We start from the raw sequence: 5,873 nt of genomic DNA, 5'->3' as shown, positions 1-5,873 counted from the left end.
AGGACATTTTTGGACCACAAATTTATAATCACTGGGCTAGTGATTGCACTTTAAAGGTCTTATGTGCATATTTACCTTGTGCCTGGTGATTTTACTTTTGAACAATCTGCTTTATGGTCCTCATTGAATCTATACTTTGTATATATTATTGATTGTGTTTATGTAAATATAATTATCTCGCCACATATGTATGACCTCTGAGGAAGGCCTATTTGGCCGAAACGCGTAAGGTCAATTTCGTAAGCCCTGGATATTGTTATATTTTATATACATTGGTTGTAAATGGGCCTCTATATATGTTTTACATTTTGTTATTATTAATAAATACATGTACCTCTTTTTATATTTTATGGAAAGGTTTTAATATTGGCCCTCTTTTTCACTAACCTTTGTTTGGTTTTGGAGTATATTGTTAGGTTCAGTGTTTTTCCCCCCTTGGTTTCTTCTTGTTTTTTTTTTTTTTAAAGACATTGAAAGAAACCCGGATTCCTCACTAATTATATTAAAGTGCTAAAGAAAACAGCACAGATGAAATTATTGAGAGCAAAAAAAAAAAAGTTTGAAGCTAGTTTACCAAGGTACGTGGGACATGGAATTTCAAACACATGGAGGAGACAGTCCCAGGAGCAAGTGAAAACAGTGTGCCTGGGTTTGGATCATAATCTAAAGTTAAAATTCACCCACTAAAATCCGTGGGAGCTGCAGGGTACCTCACGCTCAAAACGAAGATGACTAATTTGGCTTAGAATCCAATTTGGGGGGGGGGGGAATAAGAGCGGCGTAATTTTCCTCCGTGTCACAACTCAACTATATTATATTGTCTACAGCGACTCTGCAATTAGCATTCATTGACGACACATTGGACAATACAGAATTAAGTTGGCCTTTTCTGAGAAACCTTGCCAAGTAGTAGGATTGGTTATTACCAAGCGTTCCGGAGTCTGCATTAAATCATACATAACTTTCACTAACTAGAAATGTTGACAACCCACTGCGCATTCCCTAGCTTTCTTGCTGCTATTATAGCAAAGACACCTGATACCTTCTAGAAGAAAAAGAACAGAAGTAATTCAGGCAATGAGGGAATTTGCAGGGTGCCACTGAACCAGCAAAGTCCTCACCAAGCCTAGACTGCTTCAACTCTATATACCAGACTACTAGGCACCAGGAAATAAATGACATTCATAGAATCATAGAATCACAGAGTTGGAAGGGGCCATACAGGCCATCTAGTCCAACTCCCTGCTCAATGCAGGATCAGCCTAGAGCATCCCTGACAAGTGTTTGTCCAGCCGCTGTTTAAAGACTGCCAGGGAGGGGGAGCTCACCACCTCCGTAGGCAGCTGATTCCACTGTTGCACAACTCTGCCTGTCAAAACGTTATTCCTCATATCCAGCTTCCCACCCTTAATTTAAACCTATTATTGCAAGTCCTATCCTCTGCTGCCAAAAAGAACAGCTCCCTGCCCTCCTCTAAGTGACAGCCCTTCAAATACTTCAAGAGAGCAATCCTGTCCCCCCTCAACCTCCTCTTCTCCAGACTCAACATTCCCAAGTCCCTCAGCCTTTCCTCATAGGGCTTGATCTCCAGGCCCCCAATCATCCTTGTCGCTCTCCTCTGCACCCACTCCATTCTGTCCACATCCTTTTTGAGTTGAGGCCTCCAGAACTGCACACAGTTCTCCAGGTGCGGCCAGACCAATGCAGTGTACAACAGGATTATGACATCTTGTGATTTGGATGTTATGCCTCTGTTGATACACCCCAAGATCACATTAGCCTTTTTTGTAGCCGCATCACACTGGCTGCTCATATTTAACTTTTGGTCCATCCACACCCCAAGATCTTGTTCACATACACTGCTACCCAGAAGTGTATCCCCCCATCCAGTATGTGTGTTCCTCATTTTTGTTACCCAGATGTAGAAATCGGCACTTATCCATGTTAAATTGCATCTTGTACACATCCACCCACTTTTCCAGTGTGTTCAGATCTTCATAGAATCATAGAGTTGGAAGGTACCTCCAGGGTCATCTAGTCCAACCCCCTGCACAATGCAGGAAATTCACAAATACCTCCCCCCCACACCTGCAGTGACCACTGTTCCATGCCCAGAAAATGACAAAAACCCCTCCAGGATTGCTTCCTGACCCCAAAATAGCAATCAGTATTTCCCTGTGCATGTAAAAAAGGGCCACAAGAACTAAGCACTGAGGCAACCCATCCTGCCCTCCCTCTCATGATCTGCCTAAGTTCACACAATCAGCATTGCTGTCAGATGGCCATCTAGTGCCTGTTTGAAAACCTCCAAAGAAGGAGAGCCCACCACTTCCCGAGGAAAACTGTTCCGCTGAGGAACTGCTCTAACTGCCAGGAAGTTCTTCCTAATGTTTAGCCGAAATCTCTTGTGATTTAATTTCAACCTGTTGGTTCTGGTCCAACCTTCTGGGCAACAGAAAACAACTCCACACCATCCTCTATATGACAGCCCTTCAAGTAGTTGAAAATGGTGATCATGTCACCTCTGAGTCATCTCCTCTCCAGGCTAAACATACCCAGCTCCTTCAACCTTTCCTCATAGGACTTGTTCTCCAGGCCCCTCACCATCTTTGTTGCTCTCCTCTGGACACGTTCCAGCTTGTCTATATCCTTCTTAAATTGTGATGCCCAAAACTGAACAAAATACTCTAGGTGAGGTCTAACCAGAGCGGAGTAAAGTGGTACTATCACATCTTGTGATCTGAACACTATACTTCTGTTGATACAGCCCAAAATTGCATTTGCCTTTTTAGCAACCACATCACACTGCTGACTCATGTTCAGTGTACGGTCTATGAAGACCCATAGATCCTTTTTGCAAGTACTACTGCCAGTACAAGTCTTTCCCATCCTATAATTTTGCATTTGGTTTTTCTGACCTAAATGCAGAACTTTACATTTATCCCTGTTGAAATTCCTTTTATTTTTTTTAGCCCAGTTTTGTAGCCTGTCAAAATCATCCTGTATCCTGACTCTGTCTTCTATCGTATTTGCTACCCCTCCCAATTTAGTATCATCTGCAAATTTAATAAGCATTCCCTCTATCCCTTCATCCAAATCATTGATAAAGATGTTGAACAAAACAGGTCCCAGGACAGATCCTTGAGGCACTTGCTGAATTCTGTCCCTGTCTTCTGGTGTGTTTGCTGGTCCTCCCAATTTGGTGTCATTTGTAAATTTAATGAGTATCCCCTCCTCAGCCTCATCCAGTTTATAAAAATATTGAAAAGTACCAGGCCCAGAACTGAGCCCTGTGACACTCCACTGGATACCTCCCTCCATTCAGATGAAATTCCATTGACGACTACTCTGAGTGCGGTTCTCCAACCACTTCCCTATCCACCTAACTGTCCTAGAGTCCAGTCTACAGTCCTCTAGTTCCCCATCAGAACATCCTGGGGAACCCTATCAAAAGCTTTACTGAAATTCAGGTAAACAACATCAACAGTATTCCCTCGATTCAGTAAGCTCGTCACTCGATCAAAGAAGGAAATGAGATTTGTCTGGCAGGACCTGTTGGAGACAAGTCTGTACGGACATCCCTGGATCACCAAGTTGTCCTTTAGAGGCTCACAGATCGATCCCTTTAAAAGCTGCTCCAGTATCTTCCCTGGGACAGAGGTCAGACTGACCGGCCTGTAATTTCCTGGGTCATCCCTCCAACCTTTTTTGAAAATTGGGATAACATCTGCCCTCCTCCAGTCTTGTGGCACGTCTCCTGTCCCGCAAGAGGTCTGGAAGATGATCATTGTTATTCTCATTTGTATTCTAAAATAAGTATAATAAATGGGCTTTTGAAATTCTTCCTTAAAATTCAGTTGAAAATGAATGTAAGTCCTTATTTAGACCTCTGTCCAAGTCCTTGGAGAACTGCTGCAATTCAGAGTAGACATTATTGAGCTAGATGGACTTTACTCAATATAAAGAATATAAAGAAGGTTCTTATAGCTAAACTTTGGCTGCGGTCACACGGAACATTAGCCACGCTAGAGAGACGGAAGATAGGCGGATTTTCCAGGCACGATCTCACCGCCACATCTGGGAAGCGTAGAGCTCCCGTGGCTCACCCGAGGCTTCCTGCCAAAGATGCGGGGTAAAAAACTAGTACCTCCGAGGTACTAGTTTCCGGTAACCGCAGGGCAAGGGCGGGCGTCTGATCCCGTTTCCGGTGGCATCCGGTGCCCGCCCATGTCCCCTTGCAAAAAGGGTTCCCCCCCCAAGTCTCCATGGATGCGCACAAGCACCCAACAGAGCATGCACATACTTTGGTGTACAGAAAATAACAAACCCGTTTGCCGTGCCACACCACTTGTTTGCCACGCCGCAGGATTGTCCTCTGATCAGCACCTCCCCCCTACCCACAGGACCTCCAGGGAACCTCCACAGAACCTCCATGGGACGTCTGATCGCGCAACTGTGCGTTATTTTGCCCTGGGGCAAACAGCCATGCCTCCCCCCCCCGTGATACCCGGCCCGTGTGACTGGGGCCACTGTCTTTCTTAATTTGATTTCCTTTGAAAGAATTCTGGCTGTTGATCAATGCTCCCTCTAAGCTGTGGAGTCATGTGAGCAAAAATTCTACTTTGTGAGCTACTGGCATTAAAGTTGTGAGTGAGCGATTTGGCTGCTGCATAAATTAGTTTGTTCTGACGCTATCCTTCCTGAGCTAAGACAAAAATGAGCTAAGGCTAAAAAACTGTGAGCTAGCTCACACTAACTCAGCTTACAGGAAACACTGCTGTTGACCCCTCTTGGTTTCTTTCCAAGCCAATTTTCTTTGCCTTTATTGGCAACTTGCTCTTCTCCTTACCCTGTTGCAAAAAGACAAGGTGTGACCCAGATCAGTACAGGAATCAATGTTGCAACAGGTCTAGCGGAAGCACCAAGATTTATGCGGATTTAGCACCTGACCTCGCTTTTCTGCTTGGAAACCTGCCTGTAACATATCACAAAACAATTCTGCTCATTCCATGACATGGTTAAAACGGGAAAATGATCTTTCAGCACAAGAAGTGAAACCTTCTTTCATCTTGCTATTACAAAAGCCTCCCAACAGGGAATGGTTTAAGCTTGAGGTGACCCAGATTCTGTCTTCAGATGTATATACTCAGTTGTCCAAGTCAAAGTGAAACCAACCACACACACAGTCTCGAAATTCAGTGAACTCACATTGACCTGTAGTCCTGAAGCATGCGGGAGTGCTCCAACTACCTGCTTCAATGAGAACCTAACACAAAATATTAAAGGTAGCCATTTAGTCAGTCTCAAAGTTTTCAGGGTACATTACCACAACAAGAGTTTACGTCAGAGTTTGAGGAAAGTTCCTGAGGCTGTAGAAGATAGCATTGCTCCAAGGAAGATGGATAATGAAGGATCTATTCCAGTGACCTGCGTGGGTTGCGCCATGATCATTTTTCTGCCATGCCGTGAAATGCATTACACATGCTGCAAGTGCAAGCTTATAAGAATGCTTGAGGAGAAGGTGGGAGAACTCAAGGCACAAATCTGTACACTGAGGAACATCAGGGAGGGAGAAAGCTTTTTAGAAGTGAAGGAAGAGGGGCTCCTGAGAGAACGGCAAGAGCTAGCAAATTCTGAGCAAGAGGAAGGAAGTAACAAAGAACAGGTGGGTGAGTGGAAGAATGTGACCTTGAGGAGTAAGATAATCAGGGAACACTCACAGCCATTGGAGCTGCAAAATCGATACCAGCCGCTTCTGATGATGGAAGATCAGAATAGCACACTCCGAGATCAAAAGGATGTGACTGACACACAAGCACATAGGCAGAGAAGGAACCAAGCTATCCCACGGAGGAAGAGATGAGTAGTGGTGG

This window comes from Gekko japonicus, unplaced genomic scaffold (genome assembly GCF_001447785.1).
Source record: "Gekko japonicus isolate JY-2015 unplaced genomic scaffold, Gekko_japonicus_V1.1 scaffold1527, whole genome shotgun sequence".
NCBI lineage: Eukaryota > Metazoa > Chordata > Lepidosauria > Squamata > Gekkonidae > Gekko > Gekko japonicus.
The sequence above is the reverse complement of the archived record's forward strand: the minus strand, read 5'-3'. Positions refer to the sequence as shown.